The sequence below is a fragment of the Cryptotermes secundus genome, unplaced genomic scaffold (assembly GCF_002891405.2).
Source record: "Cryptotermes secundus unplaced genomic scaffold, Csec_1.0 scaffold1702, whole genome shotgun sequence".
Lineage (NCBI taxonomy): Eukaryota > Metazoa > Arthropoda > Insecta > Blattodea > Kalotermitidae > Cryptotermes > Cryptotermes secundus.
In genome coordinates, this window is record NW_019727429.1 from 21,224 (window position 1) to 30,626 (window position 9,403).

A 9,403-nucleotide genomic window follows, 5' to 3' on the forward strand; every position below is an offset into this window, starting at 1 on the left:
CGCCGCCGGGGGGGGGGGGGCAAGGGCCATTAACATGGCTGGAAGGCATGACGTCATCACAGGAGCCTTCAATACGGCTCAACTTCTATTACTACTACTACTAGTACTACTGCTGCTGCTACTACTACTAATGGTAATAATTATAACACTGCTTATACTTTTACTACTACTGAAAAAACGAGTAATATTAGCAATCATAAAGTAAAGTTGTCCCTGTGCTTAACTAATTAAGCACTACGCCATGAAGACGTATTGGGGAGTGGATGTATAGATCCACGTTATCTTGGCCACGGTACTAGTTTGAGGTGAGGAGTCAAGTTCACGCCCTGGTCGCTGCCCAGGGAAAGAGCCCCCGGTTCCTATTGAGTGAGCCCACTGCCGGTCTGGAAGACATGGAGAAGAGAAAATTATTGACCCTACTAAGACTCGAACTCCTACCCCTCGGTCGTCCGGCCCGTAGCCAGTCGCTATACCGACTGCGCTGTTCTTAGGTAAATTGAAAAAAAATCACCTCATCGGGATTCGAACCTGCGACCTTCCAGCTTGTAGCGTAGTGCCAATTGTAAGAAAATCGGACGCCGTTTTACGAAGGCATGATGCGTCTCTGGTGCAGGTCAACTCGAGGCTTTTTTTTTAGCCTTAGAATTCAACGGAAGTGTTTGGCCGCACCAGCGGGTTCTTTGAAAGTAATTAATATCCGTGTATTAGTTGAATTTACGTCGCCAGTAATTTATCAGATCATGCCATTACACCTGATCGTTTCTGCGACACAAGTAATTCAGCGTTCCGAGGGTATAACTGGTGAATCATGATAAATGAAATGTATCATCAAAGTGAGTAATTCTGGCTTCCTGTGTGGGGCATGATACGCGTGTTTCCTTGTGAGACCTTCAAGACAGAATCAAACATTAACCAATTGAGTTACCAACCCAGCAATTCCCAATGGGGGGGGGGGTGGAATCCAACTGGGTCCACTCGGCAAGGCGGCCACTGATTGGTCTAATGTAGCCTGCCCCGGGTGATTATGATGATGGAGAATTTGGTGAAATGAAGATTGGCAGGGGAAACCGAGGTACTCGGAGAAAACCTGCCCCAGCGCCACTCTTTTACCCCACAAATCCCACTTAACCAGACCCGGGATCGAACCCGGGCCGCTATGGCGCTATGGCGTGGCCATAACAATTTCCATAATCGATAACTACTCCGAAATATTAGTCCATCAAATCACGCATTCACACCTCAGTCCTGGCGTCCCAGCGTCTTCGTGTGTTCGTGCAACTGTTTTCACGGTAATTAAACTTCTCTCCTGTTCTCACGTCATATTCGCTTAGGATACTCTTCGGTGCGTCATAAAAATGTCCACCGACTGAAAATGAAACTCAAAGCATGAAGCAATGAAGTTCGTTGCGTTCAGCGTACCTCGAGCTTAGGTATTATTATTATTATTATTATTATTATTATTATTATTATTGGAGGGGGTGGGTTTCTCCATGCACTTAGACCAGTTATTGGTCCATTGTGCATCCCCTTTTAATTTCTACTGTCGCCATACCCTACCGGTACCAACGAGGTCGGCCTTCGGTACCTGATATATCCCCCATCTACCAGAGGCATTGGAGACTACTTGGGCGGGAAACTTGTTGCCTAATTTTGCTCAGAGGTCTCCTAGAGACATGAGAATCTTTTACGTGCCGTAAATCTACGACAAGGGACCCTCCCGGAGGACTTGTTCCCTGAATTTTTCCGCCCTTAAAAATTCCACGACCTCCGCCGGGTTTGAACCCGCGTACCTTGAGTCATGAGGTGGGAACGTTACCCCTAGACTACGGAGGCCGCTTCGAGCTTACGTAGAAACTGGGTCACATGACAAGAATCCCTATCTGTACAGTGAATACAAATCGTTTAAAATCTGCAACAGTCTTAGGTTTTTAAAGAGTGGCATATGATGATTTTAATTACTTTAAGTGTTCATTAATGTGGCCCGCACGGTGCATGTGTGAGTTCAGTCGGAAGAATAGTGTTCATACTGAACGGGAGACTGAAATTCACAAGACTTTGACTTTATACACTCTCGCAAAATATATCTCTGCTTTAGTTTTATTGACATAGCAAATTGTTTTATTATAATGCCACGTGAAGAGGTGATATATAAGACGAGGTTTTGGATGCAATGATTGAACTTATTGCACCTTACACATTCACATTCCTTGGACTACAGGTAATACAGCACTATATGTACTCTACAGAGTTTCCATTTCACTTTTACACACTCACTGGAATTCTCAGTCTTCACTAGCCGTATCCTGGCAACGGATTTATAACTCTCATTCTCACTTCAAATTACATATGGAGTCTTCTTCTCGCAGCCTCATTCCTTTCTTGCCCTTATTCTGCAACTGCCAATTCCGAAGACTCGACTCAGTTCAATTCCTCTGCTCCCAAATTCATATCCCTTCAGGCTGGAGTCCTGAAACTTGGGACTCTCCACTCCTTGACTACTGTTCTCTACTCCCTCGCTTCTTCGAATTGTGTTCTTTTATAACCCATTGGCACGGACTACACAGAAAACACGGCCTTTATTGTAAGATTTGAGGTTTTCACGGCTGTGACACTGAAGAAGACAGTCTTCTGGGATTTGGCACCGTGTGTATGTGGTGTTAATCGACGTTTTGGAGGAACGTATCTCTTCCATCTTCAGGGTAGAAGGAAAAATATAAGAAATCCGCAGGAGAAGAGACCGTGAGAACCCGTACAAGCAGTCTGCCGGAGCTCGAAGCTGATCATTCACTCCATCTAACGCCATGGTCAAGAATGGTGGAGCTGCACCTAAACTTTACGCCTTCATGGCGTGGCGTTTACTTAATTAAGTACAGGGACAATTTCACTTTTTACTTTTAACTTTTATATGTGTAGTTTATTTATTTGTTTATTTATTTATTTTGCTATAAATTGTTCACCAAGTAGACTATAACCCTACAGCGTCGAATGGTAGGGTTAATGAACAACGATTTGAAAAAAGTGTGGAATATAGTAACCGTGGCCCAAGCTGATCATCTGTCTGGACAGGGTCAGAACACACACGGAAACCCTTAGTCAAGATAGGTCATTTCCAAGTCAAGATTTGAACTGAGGGCCTTCCGAATAGGAAGCAAGATTGCCTCCCTTCGAGAAAAACACCGTTGCTTTAGTCCGCAAACGAACTATACGGACCGAGCGACCGGCGCTTGTCGGAGAAGTTAGTGCCAACTTTAGCGGATAGAGGGTGTCGCGTGGTCAGCTAAACGGATCCCTACGGCCGTTAATTTCGGTTTTCTAGACCGGAGCCGCTACTTTTCCATTCAAGTAGCTCCTCAGTTATCATCACGAGGCTGACTGGACTCCGTTCCAGACCAACTACTCGTACTTCCCAGAAAATCTGGTGGCGTCGGAAATCGAACCCGGTACCTCTGGATCTGTAGACAGGAACTCTGCCCACTAGGCCACAGAGAAGGTGAATATATAATTAATAATATATTAATATAGCCGCGAGCTAAACTGAAAGCAGACCGCCTTTAACCTGTTAGACCATCATATTTAACGGTCAGGTATCATGATTAACAGTTCGTTGGCAAATTATTGTGCTGCATCTTGAGGTAATTACGAGCTAGAAATTCAAAATAGGTCATTACCGCTTTCCTCGCAATTCCTCAAATGTTACTTTTTATCACGACTTCATCAAGTCACGTTGCCATCAATTTCGCAAGGAGCGTGAGGCTGGAACACAATCATGCATTTGGAAAATGGAATTCAAATTGCGTGTTGGTCACACGCCGCAGCACGTGTCTCGTGTCCTGTCAGGCTCGGAAGAACAACTGAAACGTGAGACATGACGGAAGTGGGTTATGATCTTCAATGATGCGTCTTTCAAAAAACAATCGAATATTATAACAGAGATAAACGTGTCGCGTTCCGAGCCGCGGCTGACGCGGGAACATTGTGTAGGAGTCAGACTGAAAATGGCATAAGCCACTCTACAGGCGTGACCATGAGATGAGGCGTGCAACAGGCTTACTACATGACTCGCTGTTACGGGCTTCCAGTGCAACAGTACATAAATGTAGTTCCATATCTGATGGCAATTAAAATTAAGCGTTTTAATTAATTTATTTATTAAAAGATGCCAGTAGCTCACCTATCAGTGGCCGCGCAGTCTAAGGCATGTACAGTCTTCGTCCGCTCGAAAACTGGGATCATGGGCTCGAATCTCACTCGAGACACTGATGTCTGTGTGCGTTTATTCTGTGTTTGTGTTGTTCTATGTGTATGTTGCGTCCTTGTGACGGGCTGATCCCCTGTTCAAGGAGTCCTACCGACTGTGTATAGATTAATAAACTGAAAAAGCGGCCAAAGTCCACAAGGCTGTAGAGAAATAGATGGATCATCAGTAACTCAGATTATATATAAGGTAGAATATTAGGACGATGTGTGAGTATAGAACTGGAAAGGATACAAGGAGGAAGTGGTCGTGGCCTAGTTTGACATATTGTCCCAGAATTTTCCTGATGAGACCGAAAAAAATAAAAAGTCATTAGTCAAGACGGCAGGTGTCCGAGTCGCGATTTGAGCCCAGAACTTTACGGATAAACGAACTCCGTGGTCTGTAGTCCGCAAGCGAACTATAACGACCGAGCGACCGCCGCTTCTCGGTTAAGTTAGTGCCAACTTTTGGGGATAGACGATGTCGCGTGGTCAGTGCAACGGAACCTCGCGGCCATTAATTTCGGTTTTCTAGACCGGAACCGCTATTTCCTTGAAATACGTAGCTCGTAGTTCCTCAATTATCCTCACGAGGCTGAGTGGACCCGGTTCCAGACCCACTACTTCCCAGAAAATCTGATAGAGCCGGAAATCGAACCCGGGACCTCTGGATCTGTAGCCTCTAAGTCTGACCACTAGTCCATAGAGGCGGTCGAAGTTCAAATGCAGGCCACTCAAACCGAGACATTCTGTTCAAATTACATGCTATTGTCAGACTGTGCAAATAATAAGCTATTTAAACCTATATAGGCTGGCCCAAAAGTCAGTTAACTGGTTAGTTATAATACGTTAGGAATTTCCTCATTAATTATTGAATCTACAAAAAGTGTTCGAAATGAGATCCTCCATGTTCAATGCATAACTCTTAACGCTGTGATACCGTTCTACAAACCGCCTGCCAGATCTAAACCTGAACATTCCCGTTAATATGGGAGAGCTACTTTGTATATCAAGGCAGCAACAATTTAAATTGGGCAAATATTTGATACGATAATTCTAAAGACACAAATTAAATTTTAGTTGTGGCTGTAATTAATAAAACTGAAAAAGCGTACAACCTTTAGCTCATGAATTCTGCTAACTAATATAATTTTAATTATCTCGGAGTGTCTGCTGCAGGGTCTACTATGTACAAGCTGATTACGAATGCATGGGTGGATTAGTGTACGGACAGACAAGTGTGTAACCCTTTTTGCTTGTATTCGTCAGGTATCTACTTCGAATTTCGGCCATGTTACTATCCATGGGCTTGGAGGTGTTCTCCGTAGTGCCTCTGCTGACGTTCTTGAAAATCCCCCAAAGAGGCCAGGTACTGCCCGTTCCAAATACTTAGCCACGCACATTTTATTGAACGTCCTACCATCAAGAATGTCGTCTTCTGGGATGTGGCGCCATGTAGATATTTTGTAAACCGACGCTTCGGAGGAACGTATCACCTCCATCTTCAGGGTATAAGAAATCCGCCAGCGATGAACCAGCGTGAGCTCTACACGGCTCCACATCCAGAGAATGGCATTCTTCACAGCCGTGAATACCTCAAATCTTACGTCCTACCGTCAGTTCGAGTCGATATAATTTCTGAAACATTTCTTTTAGATAATAAGCTGAGGAACAACCAATTGGAGGTCAGGCTACAGAAGCAGGTAATCAACTGACTGCAATCAGAAATGTAAAGTGGTTTTATGCTGACCATACCGAGTACATACGCCACTGATGCGAGCATTCAGTAGCATTGTTGTGGGAATAGGGTCGATATACCACGGTTGCTATGGTGACGGCAACGGCGTCCTCGAAGCAGGTGAAGCACTTCAACATCTGTGCTCTGTCCGGCGGTTCCCAGTTCTCAGCCGACTTTCAAACGGCGCGGTCCGCTGTGGAGGTTAGTTCGAATGTGTACAGAAGAAGCTATGACTTGAACTCGCGTTTTAAGTGAAACATTCACATCGAATTTCACGGTTCGTATGTAATCTTCATGTTACTTGTTCTTACTGAATCATACAAACTACTACAACGAATATTCTGCTAAACTGATTTGTTGAAAGATCAAATATTCTATAACGAAAAGAGGTAAATTTGTAATTCAGCAACGTTTAATACGTTTAAACAATTTTATGAACAAAAGAGTGTGTGTTTTAGAAACTACTAGGTGACAAAAGTGTGTTATGATCGTGTGAAATGCGCACCTGTGTGAATTCTGAAGTACAGACTACTTCCTGTGCTTGGTGAGTACTACATTTTAGTGTCTTCTGGTACCCTAATAACAATTAAATTGACTGAGGATGGAGTAAAACCGTGAACACTTCTGTACACGTAACGAGTCTTTGGATTTCTTAACTAGCTAAGTCATTATCAGCTTCTCAAGAACGATTATGGATGTAATTAATTTTAAATGTTTAACTGTCTGCTGGTAACAACGCGAAGATTCACATCTGCTACCACCAAAGCCACCGCTGAAGACGAAACTTAGTTTATAATTGTTATATTTCATCACGTGTAAATGTTTCGCTAGATGCGGGAAAATTATGCTTTATTTGTCTGGGGATTGTGGCACGCGGTAGCATAGTTTGTTGAGGCACTATGCTACAAGCCGGAAGGTCGTGGGATCGAGTCCCGATGAGGTGGATTTTTCAATTAAGTTAATCCTTCCAGCCGCACTATGGCTCTGGGGTTGACTCAGCCTGTAACAGAAATGAGTACCAGGAAAGAGCGGCCGGCGCGTAAGTCTGACAACCTTACCGCCATCTGTGAGCCGCTTGTCTAGATGTGGCACGCTCAACGTCTCGCAACCCTATGGTCCTTCATGGCCTGTTACAGGGATAGCTTTACTTTTATTTGGGGGTTATTTAATGACCCTACTAGACCGCCCCCGGGCCTCACCTAGCCTCATATACAATGGTTACCGGAGGCTGTTTCCCTCCGAGGTAAAGCAGCAGGAGCGTGAAGCTGACCACTCAGCCCCATATAGGGCCTAGTGTAAGAATGGTAGGTCTCAACCCCCACTTCACCATACGTTTTCATGGCGTGGTGCTTAACTAACTGAAGTCCAGGGATTTCATTCATTCATTCATCAATGGCTCTACAGCTCTTTGTTCGGGCCCAGTCCTCTTCTTCAGTTTCGTAATCTTTTTTACACAGTCGATAGGACTCCTTTGACGAGTGATCAGCCCGTCGTAAGGCCGCTACTTACACAGAGGACAACATAAACACAGAATAAACGCATACACAGACATCTATGCCTTGAGTGGGATTCGACCCCACGATCCCAAAGTTAGAGCGAGCGAAGACCTTTCATGCCTTGGACCGCACAGCCACATGATCGGCAATAGCTTCGCCTTTTACCTTTCCAGTAAAGGTAAGGTTGTCCCTGTGCTTAGCTAATTAATCACTACACCATGAAGACGTATGGTGGAATGGATGTATAAATCCACGTACCATCGGGGAATGAGCCCCCGGCATCCATTTGATAGGAGGCTGGGTGAGCCCCAGAGCCGGTCTGGACGTCGTGGAGAGGAGAACAATCTTGCCCTTACCGGGACTCGAATTCCCACCCGCGGGCCGTTCAGCCTGCCGCTCCTCCACTTCCCAGCAGCTCAGTTATGTCACTATTTTAACGACATTGGCAGTAGCTCATACTATATGCTTATAGAACCCTGTGACAGAACGAAAATCGCGAAGGGGCGAAGGAAGGATAGCAGGCCTCCAAGCTGGAATTTAAAATCGGAGTGACCCCCCCCTCGCCGAATGTAAGGAAGGAATGCCAGCCACTCAACTGCGACGTTCGGTGACAACTTCCTCCCCCCACCCCATGATACGTCGTGTAGCATTTCAATTGTTAATTCTGCAGTTTGCTGACCTAAGAAGGAAGTAAGCATTTTGACATTATTACCGAATGAGAACTCCATAATTTGTGCAGGTTTAGTAGAATTGTTACGATAGTGAAATCTTGGAGACTACGATAGGCTGTGCAACTTGCTAGGATGGGAGGAGACAAAGAATACACACAGAATTTTGGTAATGAAAAATATCTTGAAACATCGATTAGCCGGAAGAACAACAATGAAATTAACTCTTCATTCAAGTAAAATTACTTAAAACTAACAGTTCCTGCTAACAAATATTATATTACACCTCGGAAAGCTAATAAGAAATACTTGGCAACTATTAACTGAAATTGTAGACCACACGTTATTAACAATAGCAAAGAGGTCGTTATTTTAATTTTTAATTTTAAATTCATCTTCCACATTTTTTTCTGTGGCGCTACAACCCCAATTTGGGCCTAGGCCTACCTCCATGAAACTCTCCTTTTCACTTCGGTTTACTAGATCTTACACATTCGGTAGGACTCCTTGGGCGAGTGATCAGCTCGTCGCAAGGCAAACACAGAAAAACGCACACACACACAAATTAAACATCCATGCCCTGAGTGGGATTCCAACCCACGATCCTGGCTTCCAAGCGAGCGAAGACAGTGCATGCCTTAGACCGCTCGGCTACTGTGACCATCTTCCACATGCTTAATTCTATTAAGTTTGCACGTAAATAAATAAAAATTGAATTTAATTGAACTGAACTGAATTATTGTTAAAGAAGCCGATAGAACACAGATTGGGAGGGCGATGTTCGATAGTCGGCAGGATCTTCGAGATTTCTGCCTCACTTAGTGGGTACAGAACGTGTTTTGGGGGCCTCGGATCCAGTGACTGCGAAGACTCCCTTTCCGCGTGGGTGGGTGTGCGCGTGGCATAACATTATGCTGGCCACTCCCTTCCAGTTAGGGAAAACGGTAAGATTTCGTAGAGCTTTTAACTCCACACTACTAGATGGGCCTTCATGGCCTGTTACAGGGATAGCTTCACTTACTTTACTTACTAGACGTCCGCATGGTGCGGTGCTATATACGGAAATGATTTTATTATTATTATTATTATTATTATTATTATTATTATTATTACTACTACTATTATTATTATAAGAGGAGATATCACCTTGATGCGCTCTTCCTTATTCAAGTTTATCGTGATTCTGTATTTTGCCCTTCTGCTTTGGAAATTGTCGGCCTTCGGGTCCCTGTTCTATATATCCGAGATTTTCATATGTTCAATGT

General features: G+C 44.2%; 1 protein-coding gene across 1 annotated transcript in view; it reads left to right on the forward strand.

The window, feature by feature from the left end:
- The first annotated feature begins 6,161 nt into the window (after positions 1 to 6,161).
- Positions 6,162 to 9,403, forward strand: part of LOC111864807 (protocadherin Fat 4) — a 95,147-nt gene continuing 91,905 nt past the window's right edge. The window contains exon 1 of the mRNA XM_023852329.2: positions 6,162 to 6,518. The gene's annotated coding sequence lies outside the window, so the exon portion shown is untranslated. The remainder of the gene's footprint in view (positions 6,519 to 9,403) is intronic.